General features: G+C 38.9%; 1 protein-coding gene across 2 annotated transcripts in view; it reads right to left on the reverse strand.

The window, feature by feature from the left end:
* enox2 (ecto-NOX disulfide-thiol exchanger 2) overlaps positions 1-22219 on the reverse strand; it is a 173927-nt gene that overhangs the window by 151130 nt on the left and 578 nt on the right. The window contains exons 2-3 of one of the 2 annotated variants that reach the window (XM_017039392.2): positions 18358-18449; positions 4397-4465 (exon numbers count right to left, since the gene is read on the reverse strand). The gene's annotated coding sequence lies outside the window, so the exon portion shown is untranslated. Of the gene's footprint in view, positions 1-4396; positions 4466-5457; positions 5477-18357; positions 18450-22219 lie in introns of those variants that run through there. The other variant, XM_025062934.1, reaches the window with a different exon arrangement.

The raw sequence follows: 22219 nt of genomic DNA on the forward strand, positions 1-22219 counted from the left end.
ACGCCCCCCCCCCCCCCCGTCTGCTCCTCACACACTAATCGCACGGAAACTGTGAAGATGGCGGCAGGTCTCTGTCTGCCTGAATTGACTGATCCGTTTTCAAACTGTGCAGCAGCTCAGCCTATTAAGTGGGCCGCTCCAGCCAAACGACTTTAGCGTTTCCCAGGGAGCAACATTAGGCTCAGCAATTCCTGCCCGCTATTGTTTAGGGCCGCGCCGTGACAAAGTTAATTTCTTACCACACAAGCACAATACACAGATGCCAGCACGCACCAACAACAACAACAACGACAACAACGACGACGACGACCCAGGAGTGGAACCACAGTATCATCCAAACGGCTCAATTTTTTCCACTTTTTTTTTTTGCGTTTAGCGATACAACGCGAGGTGACCCCTGCCAAATGAGGTTCCTTCGCAGAGCCTGAGTAAATGGCTTTTTATGCTGAGCTACTGCTAAAGTAATAGAGCAATTTGATGTCAGCGCGCACACCACAATACAATTACTGCTTTTAATGGATTATGTTTCCAACATCGGAGAGCGGACGCTCGGAACGAAGCGCTTCTCGTTCAGACTTGAGAAGAGTCTTTATCTAAAGGATGTTTTCGCAAAGGGACGATACGTAGCACCTCACATGGAACACACACACACTGAAATAACTGAAAGCTTAAAATAGCTCCAACTTTTCCGAAATGTACCAAAAATATAGGTTCAATAAATTAGCCAACATATAACTGTAGACTTATATAATTTCAGAACTTACTGCAAAGCTAGCTCAAAGTTTACCAAGAAAACCTGGGCCACAAGGGGTTAAAGTCATATTGTCAAATTGCGTAAAATTTTGTTCGAAACTTAAGGTAATTCATTAATATAAAAAAATGCTATAGGATATTTTCCCAATAATACAGTTTTTTGTTAAAAAAATTGTTTCCGAGGACGTAGGGAAGAGAGTTAGCCCGTACGTAGAAACTTGATTCCGTAGTGTATCTTACACGTAGACTACGTCACTTACGTAAACTTAGAATTAACTTAACTTCTGTATTATTTTATTTTTTTTTGTATTTGTACTTTTCCATTTTTTTGCTTTTTTCGACTTGTATTCTTTCTTTAGCGGACACCACGTTCGTATATATCAACAATTTCCTGCTTTATTTTCACGGTCACCATGCGTTTCTTCTTCTCACCACCATCCTTACCACTCACTCTCTTAGGACTCATCACTATTATGAAGAATAACGCACAAATCACGTGCTCAGCTACCTAGCATTGCTGTCATAAACTGCAACAGCTCAACATCCCACTCAGCCTGGACACAGATGAGCTGAGGAGAAAACAGTGGTGAGAGCGATCAACATGGAGTAGAACTTCCAGGTTGGGTGCAAGAGAATCTGATGGAGCATTAACCATTGTCTAAGTGGAAGGGAAGGTCATGTGATCCATCATGTGATCCATCTGGTTCATTTTCAAGTGGTTGTCAAGGATCTGACAGAGTTCCTGGACATTTGGGACATAACCAGACTGAAGCTTGGACCAAATGGGAACATCTGAAGGACAATGATGAGGATAATTAGGATTACACCAGGAAGTTACACTCAGTGTAGTATTTTATGGGCTAAAGGCCGCAGTGTGAGAGGATTGGGCCAGCAGTGATCTCAGCAGACTCACCATTAAGAGTGACCTCAAAGGCTCCAGTGGACAGGAAGTGTGTCTCCAGCATGTTACCAAGGAAGAATGTGATGAGACAGGAAAAGATCTGAAGAAGAATAAGAAAAAAATAATGCTTGAGAGTTTGATGTGATTTCTTTGTTTTTAATATGATTTTTAAGGCCTTGAGAGTCTACAAAGATCTGACTCTGTAGACAGGAAAACACTTGTGTGATTTACTTCTTTACTTTTGCCTTAGAGTTTCCATAATGAACATGGTCACTGCAGCCCAGGATACATGAACAATACCCACTCCCAATCTGGTCAAATCACATCCTTCTTTACAGTCTATCCATCCATCCATCCATCCATTTTCAACCGCTTATCCGTTACCGGGTCGCGGGGGCAGCAGTCGCCACCCAAATCACATTGCACCGTACCAAACCTTCCTGCGGGTGGTGAGTCCACTGGAAGGTACCAACCGCCCTAACCGGGATTTGAACTTGCCCAGGAGGTGAACCCTGGGGTTCCACACCAATGACAGAGACATTGCCTCTGGGCCAAAGCGCCACACGTGTAGGCCTGTTGTCAAACAAAATATATACAGCAAATTTAACCGTTGAATATAATGCTTTAGCAGCCTGCTCAAATGCCACCTGTTAAACCGGAGTAGAGTTTCATGGGGGTTTTTTTTTCCACGTTTTTTTCACCTCCACTGCCCTTAGTCGGGGTTGAGCTGCCCTGTCTGTTAGTCTGGAAGCCCTATACGACTGCAGTGCACCAACCTGTGCTGCTGTGGCCTGTTTAGGCAGGATGATGGAGGCTGGGTCTGCCAGCCCAGATAAAGTTCTCTGTGTCCTCTCGGCAGCACGGCAGGTTTCATGTTTGCTGCAGGTGTAGAGAAAATGTTCCAAAAGTCGTTAAACATTAGAGCTGCTGGTGACATGGAGGCGGCACTGATGGGAAGGAGCAGATGATGGTGGGAAATGACTTGGACGGAGGGACAAGACGTGGCACAGGGGGGAAAAAGCCGAAAGTCAGATGAGGCTGGCCAACAAATGGGTCACAAACCGAGTTTCCAGAAAAGTTGGCATGGTTCCTAATTTGTATAAAAACATAACATCTGCAAACGGGTAACATTCGTAGCTTTTGCACCCAAACATCCAGTAAAGAATCCAAGTAAAGAACTTGGTCCTTTTGCAACCTCAGTATCTGAAACAATGTTCAGGGTGAGATGCCAAGATTTGAAGTCGATTCTTAAAAAGTCGATTCTGAAGAAAAAAAAAAAAGGTATGAACCAGCAGTTTCAGGATCAAGTAAATTAAGAAAGTCTTATTTGAGCCCACAGGGATTACCTCTTCGTCTGAGTCACAGTCTGAGTTCAGTCACTAAAGTTGCAAGACAGTTACATACAGAGGGGATAGTGATGGTACGTTCAAAGATGATTTTAAATAATATTTTCAAAGCATTTTTTTTTTTTGAATAACATGTCCTAAGCTTTTTGTTTTTTTTTTTTTGAATAACACGTCCTAAGCTTTTATCAAAAATTGAAAACCTCAAGAAAGCACTCGACCACAGATTCTCAAAGCAAATCCTGTGTTGCCGTTCCGGCTTTCTCTTCAGACAGGTTTGGTTTCACTTTGATACACAAAATACATGCTGCTTGTTATTCATGCCAAATGTTGAAAACCACTACTGCCTTTAGCAGGTTGTCAGACTGTCTTCAACATGTACTTAGTGTTTTTCCACGCTGTTGCAAATTATGTTGTAAAGAGAGGCAACTATTGTGTATCCAATTATCCCTCCTTGTATTCAATCTCCCAGCACCTGGAAACAGTACGGCTGCTGAATTTTTAGCCTAACAAGGTTTTCCCCCTGGTGACAGTTACGGAGCAGCAGCAGCAGCAGCAACAGCAGCAACAACAAGCGTCATTACTGTGTGGTTACCAAAGACTGGTTGCTTTCCTGTCATTTCCCTGCGATCGTTTTTGTCACGATGCTTGGTATACACGTGAAGGGTTATAATGATATTTGTTTTAAAACGTGTCTATTAGACTATTTAGATTTTCATGTTTCCAACAGAGGCTAACGTTTCAAAATAACCTATTATGGTCTTTTTTTTAGCTAACTGTTAGCCGTCCGTTAGCTTTTTCTTTATTTTGTTACCATTTAAGAATGCTTTTTTTTTTGGGTAAAAATAGTACCTATGTTTTAGTACACCTCACTAAAGGAGTATTTATATTGTCACCTGTGTATCGGTTCTGACTTTTAGCTTCAAGAAGAGTATCCGGACAGTTCGCAAGTACATTATTGGGCCACGTTCCGAGACAAACAACCACACTGGCATACACATTTGGTCAGTTTAGTATCAACCATTAAACTAATCCCCAATCTGCATGGTTTAGATGGTGGGAGGAAACCAGAGAGCCCGTAAAAACCTGTACACACACGGGAAGACGGTGTGGGACCACCAAGGCTCAAAACGATGATCTTCACGCTGTAAAGCAAGACCATTAAACACCATTCTGGCATATGTCCTGTTTTGAGAATTTTTTTTTTTAAATGTATTATATTAAACCCAATCCTCAATCTAGTTCCTGTGTTAATGGATGAACTTCTTTATACTCAGACTACCGTACAATCCCATTTTAAGCCAGGGTTAAACAGTGGCCAATAACACTTTTCGACAGAGAGACTGGACACCAGACCACCTGGTCCTGCCAGACTTTCAGCCTATTTTTATCTACTTACCAAGGACTATTATTTACACCACAACTGCTCAGTGGCTGGAGGCAGGTCCCAGAGGAAGGAGGAAGACCCCTGTGAAGAAAAAAAAAAAGAGAAAACTGTGTCACTGTGATAACCTACTGTCTTCTATTCATGACCGAGGAAGGTCACTGACCCCCAATGTAGATGTGACAAAACTATTTAGGTTACACTGTGTAAAAGTAAAGTAGTGTAATTTGTTGTGACTAATGGTGCTAGTGGAGGCTGGGTGGTTAAGGAAGCGGACTTGGGTCCGGAAGGTTTAAGGTTCGATCCCAGCTGGGTGGTTAAGGAAGCGGAGAGCATGGCATCGTCCCCACCCACTGCTCTCCTGCTCACTTTGGTGACGGGTGAAATACAGAGGTCACATTTCGTTGTTATGAAAAATACATATTAAAGTATTAAATGCCCAGTATTTGTAATGTGTGTGTTTAAATGGGTTAAAAAAAAAAATCACACAGTATTGATATCGATATCGGAAGAAATGGTGTCGAATCAAAAATTCTGGGGATATCAAAACCGAAACAGTTAGCAGGTGAAGACAGGTGTAAAATCCAACAGAAAGCTCATGATCTAACCGGTGATGTAGTCAGAGATAATAAAACTTAAAGCTCACAGTTTTGACAGGGACGTACGAGAGGAGAGAAAAAAAAGATCAGATTATGAACAGAAGTAAACACAGCAGGAAATGATGAATATCTCACAACTAGCTCTCTGCTATGTGATAGATTAAAAAAAAACATGAACACATTCCAGACACTTGAGAAAAGGGTGATATTATGTCTGAGAAATGCAGCTTCCCAAGCGTTTTGATAAACATTTGTCATGTACATAAAGCTCTTTTTCTTCGATAGCGGCAGGGTAGTTATGAAAACTCAGACCCAGCACTGTATAAAACAAACCGGCTGCTGCTTTTTATGTGACTGACATTCAATAATATCTAATCCGTCATTATGAAGGTGATAAAGAGACAGAAAGAATCACGTGATCGTTCATTTAAAAGCCACCGCTGCTTGTGTGCCGTGTGAAAATCCTCTCAGACATACCAACAGTCACTTGAGGGCAGTTGCACCGTTCTCGGGTTGCATTACTGGCCGCTGTCGCAGACAGAGTGGCTGTGAACAGGAGACCAAACTTATGACGGTAAATAAGCAGGAGTTTTAGAGGAAGTTATTGTTGAAATTGAATTTTTCCAAAAAGTATGTCAGAACTTTTTTTAAAGCTCTGGTTCCAGTCCTGTCCCAATGCAAGTCTGGACTGGAGAAAGGTCCGAGTGCAGTGTAAGGCAGGGGTTCCCAAAATGTTCCATATCAAAGTCCCTCAAATAGCATTAGCTTTTGGCTTTGACAAACCTACAGGAGAATGCAACAAAATCCGTAAAGAAACATAACGTTTTATGAATGCATTTCCTCACTTTTATTACGCTCCTTTGGCCTATTTCTTGTCGCTAATTATCTATAAGCTAGCCCGAGAAGCAGAGCAGCTTAATAACAGGCACGAACCACCGGGTCTACACTGATTATGATGTTGTCATGACAACAGTGCAGCTGTTAACCCGGGGTGCGTTCAGGTACCATCAGAAACTTACTGACGATCACAGATGTGTACGTGTTGTACGGTTCAGGATTGTTATTAAAAGTAGGGTGACGTATCATTTGAAATGGAGCCGTTTGGTCTCATATGACCTTATATGGAACAGCAGTCTTCTCTGGTCTACTTTTGTTGGGGGTAGAGGGGGGATTTTTTGGAAAAACACAAAAATGTGCACCCCCGCCCATGTCAGATATAGTTCGTTAAACACTAATACTGAAAAATAAGGATACTCTTGATCGTAAGCTGGAGCAATTGTAAGTGCTTCAATTTTAATAGAGTAGATCTTCAATAAAGTTCCTTCTTAAAAAAAAAAAAAGAAAAAAAAAACAAGAGGAGAAAAGTCCTGGTCTGAAAATACAATAATTGGCAATTACTATTTCAGAAAAAAAAAAACTGCTGCTGTCAAAAGAGAGAAGGAGAAGAAGAAGAAGAAAACTCCACAGACATTCTAACAAGGTGCTTATTGAACCAAAAACTGACTTCTTTTTAACTGGGTAATTTTCAGCTGTCATGCTGTCCACGAGCTATACAGTATAATCATGGAGAGATGTCACATATCACAACAAGCACAAACCAAAAATAAAATTCAAAGAACTTTTTTAAAAGGAGAAACAGCGTATCAGGAGGACTCCCACACTAACTGATGCTGTTTGGTGAATTAGTTTTTATGAAACGATTTTACGAGGCGTATTAGTACATTTTTGCCAGTTTTAGTTGATGTTTATTTAGCCAATTATACTTTCACAGCTGTTATTTTCTCTGCAGCTTCACAGAGGAAAAAAAAACCAGAGCTTAGTACTGAGCCTGGGAAACAGGTGGAGCTAAGTGGTGCTAATTCATTGAGTCTGTTCCCTCAGTGTATTTGTGTGTGTGAGTGAGTGTGTGTGGAGACGAGGACAACACATCAATAAAGACAGACTGAGAGAGGCTGACCTTTTCTCTGATGGAGCTCAAAGTAGTTCTAATAATATCTGAGTCTGGAGAAGCCTAAAAATATGAAGAGTCTTCCTTAGAAGTCCCGGTGAATTTGTTAACCCGGGGCTGCATCTAAGAGATGTTTTGTTGTTATTATGAGTTGCCAACATGAGCAAAAGACACAGTTGTCTAAAATTAACCAAAGAAACGCTGTCAAACTGTCCAAATGTATTGATGTGAATGAGCTTCTGATTCTCTTCGTTCTCTACATTTGTTTTAAACACTCGACAAAGAAGGCAGTTGCCAGAAGTGTGATCGAGTTACTGACTGGACTATATTAAATGTAGTTCATCAAATGTTGAACACGTGTGTAGGATCTTTCAGTCTATGACAGTGCACTAAGAAATTCATGACTATATATATATATATGACTATATATATTTTGGTTTAATATTTTTGAAATATCGTAATGCCGCATGGAAAACAACTCACGCTGAACCTAAACAATGTTTTTAACCCCAGCTTCTCTATCGCCTATCTGACCTCTCTTAGGTATCAGATCGGACGGGCGATAGTTGTACCACTATTGGACCGATACCAATCCTGAGTATCAGAGTGAGCTAGCCCAAGGATACCAATCCTGAGTATCAGATTGAGCTAGCCCAAAAATATTGCAGAACTGACACCATTTTGAAAGGAGGAATGATCCAAAATGTTACTAACGTCTAGGTCTGATCTGCAACTAGAGGAACGTTGAGTTGAGGTTATTGCTGTCAAGGGAGGGTCAAGCAGTTATTAAATCCAAAGGTTTACATACATGAAGCTTTCAATAAAAAAAAACATAGTTGTTTGAGAAATAATAGTTTAAGCCGTCTGTGTTTGTCTATCGTCGCGTCACAGATACAGATCAGAACATATTTTGTGACCAATGTACACAGAAATCCAGGTGATTGCAAGGCGGTTCATTTCATTTCTTGCAGCTGTATATGTAGTAACACAAGACTGATTTTCCTGAGAGAATTCATAAAATCTGTTAACGTCTCTCTTACCTAAGGACAAATATGTGTTCTAATTCTGGAATAAATTAGCGTGATCTTCCTACAGAACCTAAAGGATTACAAGAGCTTAAAGGTTTGTAAAGTTTAATTTCCATAACGGAAAAACACACTGGCATGTTTTACATGTTTAATAGTGGGACAAAATCGTGTTAATTGAATTATTTAATAACCATAAAATACAAAATAATTTTCATTTGCAACTGATGAAACCTACAATTTTAAAATTGACAAGAATTTTTTTTATCTGTGCGTAAAAAAACGGTCCACAAAAATTGACAAGAATTTTTTTTATCTGTTGCGTAAAAAACGTCTGATCCGCAGGAAAACGATCCTCTCCGTTACATAGCGGCAGTCACACGGGGTTGACGACAGATCAAATTGCTGCTCTCGGTAATAGCTACTGAGAGGTTGACCAAAAAAACCTCTGCCAACTATGTCCTACTGTGCGTGTGCCTGTATCTGTGTGTACGCGATGCTCTACTTAGAACGGAATAACGGAAGTTTGAACAAATATTACATAAAAAAAACTAGCACCTTCAAAGATCAACTCGATCAATTCGACGATGTTATATCCCATGTATGTCCCATAAAACGGTCCACAGGACAGGTCTAATGTCCACATGTGGTTTGGGTTTTTGCTAAGATGTTTAATGCTTCTGTGTCTGCACACCTCATTACTGCATCTGAAATAGGCCATATTCTATTTTTTTTAACTGTGTCTGTAACCTTGACATATATTTAAAATCACATTTGTCCTGACATTTCTATTTTTTAAACAAACTTGCTTCACTCCTTAAAGGTTGTCAATATGGTTCAATATGTAGCCTTTGACTCAATGGTTTAAAACCATTAACTCACCCCAGCCCCTCACAGCTATTCAATGACTGACCACTTCTGGTCAGACAATAGAAAACGGTCCTGTTCCCATGAGAATCAATACCACAACCTTGTCCAATCAGACAACAGGTCATTCGGATTAGACCCTTGGCCTCCCCACAAACCAATATAATGCATTTAAGCTCGTGCTTGAACCATACTCAGAAGTTCAAAGGATAGTCCTGGTGAGTAAATCAAAGTGTTCCTCAAATTTCATCCCACAAATGTCATACTGTACGATCTGGCCAGCACTAAAAGCCTGCAGTTCAGGACACATGATTTCTTGCAAGGGATAGGGAGAACAAACAGTGCTGCCAGCAACTCACAAACTCACAGTCAATGCAGTTTTGAAATCGAAAGCAATTATGTTCTCTCTCCTCTGATCCACAAGGACAACGTTTTCTGACTGAATTGAAAAACCTTTCAACTACACAGGCGAAAAGCATTCTGAAGAAATACATCAGTTGGTAATAGGGACGCAAGTACCCGAAGGTTTAGACATCCTTCATAAATTGGAGCCACAATCTCAAATATTAGATCTTATTTGCCATTTACAGTACCTATTGATGTTTGCCATGTACAACCGACGCTCCATTCTCTTCACCTTGGCCTTCTAGTACGTTATCCTATCTGTCTGTCTGCTAATCCAAAATAGTGAAAACATCGGACTTCTAGTACGTTATCCTATCTGTCTGTGTGTGTGTGGGCTGGGCTAATCCAAAATAGTGAAAACATCGGGGTGTTCTGAAGACAGACTGTTACCTGTGAAACGGTTTGCTCTGGAAACACCCGGTACTTTTCTCCTGATAAAATAAACACAATATATACCTTACTCGACCAATCAGAATATTGGTCGACCAATCAATCTATCGACCTAACGACTTACAGCCCCAGTGCCGTGGCTCAAAAAGTTTTGAAAACACTGCTGTAGAAAACATGTCAAATCTTAGCAAATCTCCAAAGTTCTATCATGTCATGGACAAATTCTTCTTCCTCAAAGATCTTACAATCGTTCACTCCTCTGAATGTGAAACCCACTAGACCCACTATCATGGCTGAATGATCAGTGCGAGTCCCATGACCTCTTGAAATTTCAGAGAAGTTCTTTACCGCTACAAGGGCCTCTCTTTCCAGCTAGAACCTAACTGTTTGTTTTACTAGGCTATTTTTCTCTGCAGGATTCGTGGCATGGCTACCACATAACTAATGTGCAGCTGAAGTAGCATTGTAGTGGACTAATTATCGTGCTTCACACTGACAGGTTCTCACTTGGCACAATTATGAACAAGAGTGACAACTCATAATGAGTCCTGCTCCCAACAGGTGCAGCAGCGAGCAGTGTTGACTCTGGCTCTTCCTCTAAATGAGCTGAAATGTGTGTTTTGGACCAAAGCTGGATGACATTAGGCACAGAGTCATTAACTGAAGAGGAGGCATCAAGATGGGAGTACCTTGTGCAAGACAGTGTGTGGTACAGTCCATCGTGGTCTGAGAAATTAAAAAAAGACAAACATAATAAGAGTAAAAAAAAAACAACATACAATTAGATGTCACATAAGGCAGTAGGTAAAATCTTTTAGGGAAGAGCCAAAAAAAGCAAAAGAAAAAAAAGATTTGGAAAAAGCTCTCCAATGGATCCTGCACTTTTCTGACTCTGGACTTTATCCAAAAGGTCTCAAATGCAACAAAAGTGAATGGAAAAATAAGAGATACGTGTCTTTTCCAATCAAAAGGTTCACTCAAATGCTTTGGGAAAAAAAAAACAGCGGGCCAAGTAATCACAAGATATACCACAAGATATACCTTACTCGACCAATCAGGAGTGTTTTGGTGGGGCAAATGCAGATAACCTCCTCTGGACAAGAGGAAGGCAGGATATGTTTGATAAGATATGGGAACTATTGAATATGTTTGTCAAAAGTATTGATCTAACAATGTTGAATAAGATGTCAGTCTCAACCGATGACTAACAGATTTACTTTAATAGTCAGTAAATTTAAATTTGTGCCCAAACATGACTAAAATGAAATCACGTAGTCAAATAAATAATCAATAAGACACACAGAAGACACTGAAAGTCAGTCCTGAAGCAGCTGAAGGCTATTCATTAAAATGATAAATGTTACTCACTGCTGAAAAAGGTTCATTTTTACCGAAACATCTCAAGTTCATTCCATCACCAGGGTGATATAAAAACAATGGCGTTGGGTTTTATATAGGATAACCCCTGCTTTGAGGGTTAGAATTTCAAGATGCAGTACATTTTGTTGGCATGTCCTGTAGTTTCAGACACAACCATGTCAGCAAAGTTCAGTATATCCATATGAGCAAGTTGTCAGCTGTGTGTTGGGTCTAGTTGACATGCAGTCCCCGTCTCTGGAACGTAGCTGTTTTTGGATGCAGACAATTAGGGAAGACACTGCTGCTGTTATGTGCTGCTGAATCTAAAGACAGATTCTGGTAACAACAGCCTAAGAGGCAGAAAGTACCTGAGCCCGAGGGAAAACAAAGATTCTATATCCTGCAGAGTCTGTATCCTGCATGTAGAACACTTAAAGGGGACGTCTGACGCCTGTTTTACAAAAGGGACGTTTCCCTGCATGTAGAACACTTAAAGGGGACGTTTGACGCCTGTTTTACAAAAGGGATGTTTCCTCTTCTTCTTCAAACCACTTCACATCTTTGGCTGAAGACTAAAAACATGATCACAGTTTGTTCAGACACTGTGGGGAAAGTCAAAGGACTTGCTATACCATGGCGGACACATAGGAGGCCATTAAAAAGTACCACTGTTAGCACGGGGTTTCGCTTTGATTTAAGATCAATGAGCACCACAGTTCGAATCTTGGCACGATTCACGAATCGCCTTTAATTAATCTATGGGTCTCCAGCTTCAACCTATAAAGGCACCACAACATCAGTGGAGAGATTTGAAATCAGAGCGCAGTACTAGATAAAGACAGCAGACAGCACTCCTACCAGGCGAACCCACGTGGGCAAAACAACCCTCCATCAACATCAACGCCAATATTAACAATATTAAAAAAATATAAACTTCTCCAAGAAAAATAAAGTTTTGGCAAGTCTAGAAAAAAAAAATCCACATACTTTCTGGTACCAACCCAAATTTATCTTGTACTTGTGCTTTCCCAAAAGTTTATTGAAAGTGTACTCCAAACCCGGCCCGTGACACCTAGTATCGGGCATATCCAGGTCAATAGTCTTACCGAGAAAAATAACCCAACAGGAATGCCAGAAAAAATGTTTTGTCTACTTCCTATCTTTCACCAATCTGACACTGTTTTCCCCTTCCATATGGTTACATTTGGCTTTTAAACATAACATAATGTGCCTGAATTGTTGCATCAACCCCAGAAATATTGTCTTTTGTTTTGTTTTTTTCTATTCTATGCAATAATATTGTTTTTTGTTTGTTTTTTTTTTCTATTCTATGCAACTCAACAGTTGGACTCAACACCACTGGCCTTGAGCAGAAAGGAGAGAAGTGTGTGCTATGGAAAGGAAACTGGTAAACTGAGATCCTTCTGACTCCACGCCCTAAAGTCTTCATTCGGAGACAACGTTCTCCAGAGCCAGAAAAAAATCAGACATCGTTAGAGCATCTGTCTTTGGTTAGGGTTAAACTCCCCAAACACCTGTAAAATGCCTTTTAATTGTTCTCGCATGGGGATGATAAACAACACGCTCTGCTGCAAAACAAATACCTCATCGCAGTTTGTAAACTCTATCCGTTTTCTCCCACTTTACACATTCTTATAAGATGGGTGTTTTAAAAAAAACGACATGCATGCATTTCTAATCCAGCCTCTGATTAACTGACTGCGACCCAAATGTTCCTACACTCATCTTAAAAACACCTGCTCATGGGAGGAATTTTCCCAAACAAATCTGATTTGTTTGTCTTCATTTAGACTGCTGCAGCACTGCTGATGATTATAATTAGAAAAGGTTAAGTGGGATTTCAAATGTTGGTTTTTTTTTTCTTCTTTTGCCACTGATGTTATTAAAAGTGCCAATGATCGGAACTCACAACAGAGATTAATAAACAGATTTAACTGCGACGATCTCGGATCTGTAAGACAGAGACAATTTAATCATAACTATTATCCATAGTTACAATTTCAAATTCCAAATTGATTGACTCGGGACTAAATTACTTTTTCATATGTGAAATGTTTGCTAGTAAACTAATATAGTACATTTTATTGTTATAAAACAATAACAAACTACAGTTGTACTATTATAATTTTTAAACAACAAACAGAAATGCATACTGGAGGTATAGAGGTATAATTATAATCATAACTGTTAAAGTTTACAATAATAATCTTTTCTTATTATTATGTTTGCTGTTTGCTTTTTTTTTTTCTTTTCTTTTTTGTGTGAAATCTTTTGTAACCCAAGAATCCAAATAAGGCCCCTTAAATGGCTGCAGGGCGACTGTGTTTTTCTTCTCACTAATACGAGTGACTCAAGTGTACCACATTAGTGGGTGACTCAGAGTAACTGGTTCATACAATGAACCAGTTTACCAGCACCAAAATTAACTACTTGGACTGGCTACTGCTCCTCCACAACTCTGAACAGGATCAAATGGTAAAAGAGGAATAGAATGAATAAATGAAAAGCCCAAATCATGTCAGTGTTTACTATAATTATGGAATTCTAAAGGACATATTTCCAAAAACATACAACAACACTTTTTGATTATATACACAAAAACAGTGTATATAAATCTTTTACACTAACCACGCCCATAATGTGATGACCCAGTCCATATCCATAACTACACTGTACCCACTTGTGTGGACTGGATGTTGAAGAAATGTGTTCTTCAACATCCAGTGCACACAAGCAAAGAAAACGTTAACAGTAATGAGGATCGATGTGGGTGTTAACAGTATTGGCTGTCCGGCCCAAGAACTGCCCTAAGCACCATCTTTATTAGTGCAGAGAAAAGAGAGTCGGTCGCTCCATCCCCAGCTCGAAAAAGAAGGCCATTGATCAGAAGGTCAGGCCAGACTGAGTCCAGCCATTTAACCGTCTGTGTCAATCCTGAGTCTCACTGCTACTGTCTCTAAGGTGAGGTAGGGTCATCATGACATGGGGCAGTTCATTCAGGGTCAGAGGTAAGAACTCAGACACAACAGTGCTTACAAGAATAAAAACGCAAGCAACTGCATATCCAAAATCCTGCACTGTCCACAGACTAGGACAAGGTAAAAGACCTGTCCAGAGACTAGGACAAGGTGATAGACCTGTCCACAGACTAGGACAAAGTGATAGACCTGTACAGAGACTAGGAGACAAGGTGACAGACCTGTACAGAGACTAGGACAAGGTAAAAGACTTGTCCAGAGACTAGTACAAAGATTTCTACATATTATATTTTTGAAAATCAAATTGCTAGTTTTATCAAATTAATCTTTTTTTTTTTAGATTGTATTAGTATATTCTGGATGATGTAAAACTGTTTCTGGTTTGTTTTAAATTCTGGGCTAATTTTTCTTGATCCATATTATCTTGGAGTTCACCTCATACAGGTTCTCATTTGTGCAATAAGCAGCAGTTCAGCCCCCCCTAATGTCAAGTTAAACATCTTCAACCAAACTCCAAAAAAAAAAAAAAAAAAATTTAAATAAAATGTCCCAAAGTTAACAAAGGTCCAAATACAAAATTAGTGTTTTTGGAGTGTTTTTCCAAGTGCAGTGGGTAACACGAAATAACAAGAAGGGCTTTGAACTGCCACCATACGCAAAGTGCTTTTTGACAAACAAAAGCATCTCTGCTTTGTGGACAGACGGACCATTTCTCTTGTCATCTACCACATGCCCTGTCAAACTAAACAAATGCTTCCACGACTTGAAATACAACTCCAATAACTATGTCTGGAATGATAAAACAAAAAAAAAAAGTCATCTCAGTTCAGCTGGACGTTCAGATGTTAACGGTGTTTTAAGTGGGAGGTTACGTTTGTTCTTTCCAAAGACTTTGTAGTGGCTCCCACACAGTTAACCTTCCTTGTTATATATACATATATAACAAGCGTGTAGCTTTCTTGGCTCACTGTTAAGTACTTTAAGACTAATGAAATTAGTTAGCTCCAGCTTTTAAGTGTGGTCTCTTCTTCTACAAATAAACATGTAAAAAAAAATGCGCTCACATAAAAATGATTCATGGCGCAAATAATTTTCACTTGGAAACACGTTCAATAAAAGGGAACTGTTGGTTTAGTGTGCAGCTCTGATTCAAGCTCTTGCTCTTGGGGAATAAAAGCAGTCAAATCCTTTTACACATTAATCCAGATGTCTGGCTTGCTTCAGACGCACAGAACTCTGTCAAAATTGTGTCCTGGATTTCTGTGCTGGAGTCACTTCAAATGACTTGGCAGGTAATCAGCTGCTATCTTTCATCACACACAGAAAAAAACCCCTTGGTGACAGAGGCCAAGCCTGCCTTTTCAAAATCTACCACAGAAAGATTTCATTTCAGTCAGTCATCCAGTTCAAGCTTTTGTTTCAGGGATTAAAGAGCAGACCAGGGGGAAAAAACGGGGGTAAAAATCAACTGGCGGGCAGCAAAATTCTTTCTCCAAGAACAAAAGGTTAAAGTAAATTTCTTATCTGAATTCTCGAAATTAAAAACATGTTCAGGATACGTCAAGAAAGGTAAAATAGGCTTAATATCAAAAAGAAAAAGAAAATTGGAAGAAATTCAGAAATGATGGTTGATGGTAAAGTATGTGGAGATGTCGATATCACTTTATTTGCTTCTATCAAAGCTGGTCAGGCAAACCGCAGCTTCAGGATGAAAACTAGGATTATAATGAATCAATACCAGATTGAAAGTATATATTGCTCATCCAGGGATGTCCTTATCGGAAATCTGACAGCATTGTTGCTGTAAACAACGGCAGTGCTTTAGCCTTAGCTCTCAGATCGGACAGACTTCAATTGTTTTTCCCAATATCCGAGTTTGGAATTTGGACCAATATCGGACCGATCCCAAGTATCGGATCGAGCCATCCCTACCCATCACTCTAATCCCCTATTTACATATTTTTGGACCTGCATGCGGCTCTTTGCCCTGTTTCATGCAGCTCTTACGTTTATGTCAAGGTTTGTATTTTTTTTATAGTACGTGAATCTCATGCACATGGCCGCTGACGCCGATGACCTGGAGGGAAAAACCACAGAATAGCGTAGGCTAACCAAACTTGCTCTCAAAATGGCGGAGAAAAATGGACAGCAAAAGGAAAATATGAAGTTGAAGACAGGAGAGTTTACTTTTTTAAGGGATGAGCCCATGTATATCATGTGGCTCTTTGCAGTAAAAATTGTGGCCTCTGACTGGTTGGCCACCCCTGAACTAATGAACCTGATTTAAGCAACAAAGTCAGGTTTTGTTTAGCTTAGCCTTACTTTAGGTTTAAGTTGTTATGTTATACGAAATATTAAGGCATTATATAAATTTAAAAAAAATCAATGTCAGTGCTGCTTTTATGCTTTCTGGACCATGACATTGATTTCCTCCACACCTTTGGAGGAACTTCACAACTTCCATTGAGATCTCAGAAGATTTAGTCTCTGAGCTGGAATAACCCATGTGAGGGGCTGCTGGGAGTGATAAAGGACATTGTAGTGATGTGGTAAGGCCAATCTCAACACTGATCCATCTGCCTGAGGGAGAGAGAAAAAAAAAACAGCCTGTGTATAGAGAGAGAGTGTTTAGTATTAAATGGAAAACGTTATCAGGCACTGAACTATGCCCTGGAAGTAAAACCAATGTATTGCTCTCGTGGATATCCTAAGTGTTAGCTGCAAGGTCACCTAGTATTTCTTATTCATCGTCTGTATTACATACATGGGCCTGCAGTATATCCCCAGTGGAAAATGGAGTATAAGTGAGTGCTCTATTTTTAAGTCTTAATTGGTAGTCAGGAGCATATGTTCCCATACTGTCACTTAGGATTAGGTTTTATTTTCGTACTGGGAAGGTAAGGAATTTTAAAACACTTCGAATATAGGTATTTTAAAGGCCATTTAAGTCGGACTCAACAGAAGGTAACAATATTCCCGAGAGAGAGATGAGTAAGATTAATTCATTACAATGATGACTACATGCTGATGTACGTTTAAAAAAAGGGTTTTTTGAAGGAAGCAAGGGAAAAAAAGTTCAACACTTCAGTATTTCTAAGACAAATAGCTTAAATTTAAGAGTACTAAGAAAGTTAGGAAGGTCTATATGTTTTACCAAAATCCAAAAAAACAACAAAACAGTTTGGACATTTGACCAACTTGCTTTGGAAATGTCGTCATATAAATGAGGTTTAATGCCACATTAACACGTGTCCAAGAGGCCAAATGGCCCAGGCCTTAGACAATGGAGTTAGTAATTTAGAAAATATTTTAACAAAATTAAAATATTACATGAAATCAAGGCAATCCCAGACAATCTGCTGTGTTATTCTGTCATACAGAAAGTGAAAGCAGCGGGAAATTTGTGCGTCTGAAAAAGATTCCACTTAGTGTAGAAAACAACTGTGACACACTGCAGGCTGCAAAACTGCATTTAAACAGCTCTGCTACACTGATTACAAACCCACTTTGCTAGGTTAAAAACCTAGCAAAGTGGGTATGTACAAAGAACCTGGAACAATGACACTACAAACTGTTAGAGTGAGTAAAGAGAGTTAAACCTTTGTATTTAACACAATTATATACGTGTAAAATTTCCTGCAGATAAATGGCTCTCTTCAGGGCCTTTTAAATTCTATTGCAATTGGTGCGCACAAGGATGAAAACCAGTTTTCCACTACATATACATAAACAAACACAACAAGATTTCTCCTTTGCATTTAACCCATCAACCCATTCCTGACAAGCATTCATTAGTTTTCAGAAAAAGAATGATCTTTGGTCAACAAACCACAGCTGGCCAAGGAACTGTATGAAGTGGGGAAAAACTGGTTATTGAATGTTAAAAAGCCTCTGGGGACTGAAGACTGGCACCGAATTTTGGCTTTAAATCACAAAACATGTAGAGAAGTTTAAAAATATCCACACTTTCCTACAGTACATTTGAGTTAATTTAACCCTACTTAAACCTCAACGTGAATTTATTTAAATTTCTTGCGAAGACCTCGTCCATAAACGGAGACAACTAATAAGTGGCATGTTTTTTTTTTTGTTTTGTTTTTTTCACATGTCAGAGAACTTATTTGCAAAATCTTTATGACACTTTCGCAACTGTGGACCAAGCATGAACCAATTAGTTCCTGGTGGGTGTCTGCTACATATTTCATAATTAATTCACATTTTGCCTGGGCTATTTTTGACATTTTTAAAACGATACACACGCTGCCAAGTTTATTGATTCGCTCTAATGGCAGCCTCTCACCACCAGCCTTCATTTTATCCTGCTAATGAATTTCTTTTTAGGTCAATAAAGAACCCCATAATGAAAAGTGTCACCTTCACTTACCACAAGTGAGACGAAAAAAAATTTCAGGTCCAGAGGTGGGAAACTCTTCTCCACATGGTGTCTTCCATCGAGCCGAGCTTAGTCATTCTGGCCTGAGGCAGGAGCAGAGTGTAGGCAGACAGATTTAGTGAATGAAATCATAACAGTGTCAGAGCAATTTTACTGCAGCTGCAAAACTAAGAGGATGAGTTTATGTTCATAACAAACATAATTTGAGCACACAGTATACAACGCAATCAACCGGCCACAGACCGCAGTGAGAGGACAGCACCAGTGATTTCAACTCATTTGAACTGAAATTAAGTTCTTATTATGAGCGTGAAATTAGCTTTTTTTTTTTTACACAAAATATGAATTACTTAAAATATTATACACTTTTCTTTCATTTCCTTATTAGACTGAACACATTTTGTAATTGCTTGACTATGACAATTAGATAAGAAGTGCTTGAAAATAGTTTGCGATTTTATAGAACATCTTTGGTCATGGTGATCACCGAAAGCATTTAACCAGGTAAACAAGTAAAGACCATGTAACGAGACCAGGTAAACAAGTAAAGACCATGTAAAGAGATTAAATACAATTAAACTTAAAAAAATGTGTTTAACACATAATGTATAGCACATAAGAGGTAAAAGAGCTCATTTCCCACTATAATATTTCAGAGTTATATAATCGTGGCTATGCACAACACTACTCCATGTTGGTTTGGGCCCAGTTTTCAGAGAGTTTGTTGTGTTTGTTATTAGAACAATGGATATAATCCCCCAAGGTTCATTTTCTTTCAATACTCAATTACTGCAGCTACCGTAATTTACCAAACGGATTCAATCAATTGAAACAGCCACTGTCCCACGATACATCGCTAATGATGAGACGCGAACAATTCAGCGCAGCCATGACTTCAGTAGGGGCTGTGTTACGTACATCTAAAGATGCAACAATAGACTTTTGGTCTTGTTACACTGTGGAAAAGCTGTAGCTCTGCTATACATATTTGTCTCTGTCCTGTGTCTTCAATAAGTCAAGCGCAAAAAAAAAATCCATCACACAAGCAAGTGGATCAGGTATCGGTGGCATGGGTGCAGTTCCTATTTGTGCAAAGCAAGGTCAGTGAACCGCATGGAAGGCGGATCAATCAGTCAGATTAATGAAGCACAACCTGCTGACATGACGAATATTGACACCCCTATTACATCTTGGTCATGGAGTCCACAACACAGCTTAAATAAATCGGAGCTGAGAGGAAGGAATGCAGGTAAATCTTGGGACCTAATCTTTCTTAGGATTAAAAAGGAGATTTACTGTAAATAATACGAAGATGACAACACCCTCCATAGAGTTACTAAGGGGAATACCTCGAATAAAACCATGTACAACCTTTTAGGCCAACATTTAGAGTAGTCAGTACTGAGTGAGTACGTACAGCAGTTGTATTGATAGTAACTACACAGTAGTGGCTGGATATTGGTATTAGAAGTGTCCCTACCCAATTCTACGCCCCTGGTCAGTACAATGGGCAAGGTACTAAACTAGCAGAATAGTTATCTGGCCCAAAAATTGGCACGTTGGTACAGTGTACACTGTAAGTCAAAAAGTATCGTAGTAGGAAGTATCCTTAGCTTGCAGCCATCTTTGCAGAGATTTTGGTTGTGTTCCTGACATAAGGAACATAGACTCTGCGAGAACAAAGGCATTTTCTATCTTTGATTAAGAGACGGACTAACCTTTACTATCAGAGCCGCCTTTCTTAGCAATGTGTGGAGTTAACAATAGGGATTATACCTATGAAGCCATGCTTTGGCTCATTATTTGGGCTTAAGTTTACAGACCTCAATGACTCTTAAGATATCACCAGCATTAGGTTTCAATTACCGGCTTGTAAATTCTTCAAATCTCCAAAGAAATGCATCTAATCTTAGGTTTTGAGGAAATGAATGTTTTTGCAGGCTTTGTCTTACAGTAATGAAGCTTTATATTTGGAAGGCAAAATCTCTGATTTCATGTCTTCATTTTAGGATTCAATCAATATTATTCATCACAACCAACAGAGCTCACAGAACTCTCTGAATATGCAAAGCAAAGCTCACTCTTACAGTTTTGGCAGCAGAGAGCAATACTTTCGTATTGGAAATATATATATATTTTTTTTGTATTTTAATTCATGAATTTGTTCATCTCAAGACCATGATGCAATTATTTAGCTTTGGTCCAAGTGTTTTTTTTTAAACATTTATTTAGCTTTGGTCCAAGTGTTTTTTCTCTGAGCTTTTTAAACACTGTGTGGAATGGAAAGTGCAACCAAGGGACCAGCACCTGAAAATAAACAAAGTTTTATTTCTCAAACAAAGAAAAATCAAGTAATTTACAACCTTTTACCTAATTTACAGTACATCTTTCTCTGTTGCTTTACATTGGCTAACTTAAGATGCCTTTAGTTATTTTGCCTTGTTAAAGGATAATTTGCTGTGATTCAAATGTTCAGCTGATCATGCAAACTATTCCATGTGTTTTTCTGAAAGTATTATAATATTATTGGCCTACTACTTACCATTTTTCACAGATTTTTACCTATGCATATGCTGCTTTTCACATAAATCACCACCACCGTTCCAGTTAGTTTTGTTGCTTCTTATTATACCTCATCGGTCAGTGTGCTTCACTGTGAGATCACTCACACACAGCCGCGCTCGCCCACACAAACACACACTAATTAGCTGGGAACTAGCCAGCTGAAGCAGCAGCACATTCCCATGCAGAGAATTTGCAAAACCAAATGAAATTTCTTCCAAATGTGAATTCCATTACTGCTGTGTGGGACCATGAGCAACTTAGTAGCTGAGTAAAGACAATACAGCAACATCAATAAGCCTGCATGTGCTTTGAAACTGTAGCAACGAAAAAAAGTTCCATGCTAGCAATATAAGCATCAATAAGCCTGCATGTGCTTTGAAATAGTAGCAACGAAAAAAGGTCCAAGCTAGCAATATAGCATTCAGCATTCAGCCAGGGAGCATCCAACATTAAGTAATTTTAACAGTGACCAGAATGATAATTTTGTGATGTGTAATTATAATACTGTAATTATGAGCTGATAAATATCAGTTTATCTGATATGCATCATGACAATAGTCTAAAAATATTATTTGAATTAGTTATTACCCATCAGTTTAAATCATTTAATTTATTTTAATGCTGAAGTTTATACACATCCAAATGTTTCGTTGGTTTATATTCACACTTTTCCATATTTGTGTTGATGGCATCAGTGGAGTATTGTAATATTATTTGGAGGAAAAACACACACACATTAAAATAACAATCCAGGGTCTTTGCCTGGTCCCAAATTAATTTCTGAATGTATCCAACCCTGCTGTGTCTAATAAACTAGTCATTCATAAGGACAAGGCTGTCAGAAATTGATTATAGGAGTTGTTCTGAGGTCTACCTATTATATAAGGTTTAGTGTAAAATAAAATATATATTGATAAACAGAAATTCTGCAAATATGACAAGCCTGGGTGAAGGTTACACCTGAATTAAATATTAAACAAAAACATTTATTTCAACGTAGTGTTTGTAATTGCATTGAAATAAGCCTCTCCATAACAAAGCATGTAGAAAATTGTTTGTATATCAGGATGTAATGAATGCTAACAATGAAAAGTCTTGCAATCTGGTCAAATAATCAGTAATCCACGTACAAGTGTAGCTAGGGCTAATCTGTTTTAATCTTCCGTTACAAAAACTACGACCAAGCCTCCCATGGTCTTAAACATTAAAACATTACATGAAGGTCTATTTTTGTAAATTTCAACCATACACTAATGAATGTCCTGTGTTTCTTAATGGAAAAGTGAAT

The sequence above is a fragment of the Cynoglossus semilaevis genome, chromosome 15 (assembly GCF_000523025.1).
Source record: "Cynoglossus semilaevis isolate Cse_v1.0 chromosome 15, Cse_v1.0, whole genome shotgun sequence".
Classification (NCBI taxonomy): domain Eukaryota; kingdom Metazoa; phylum Chordata; class Actinopteri; order Pleuronectiformes; family Cynoglossidae; genus Cynoglossus; species Cynoglossus semilaevis.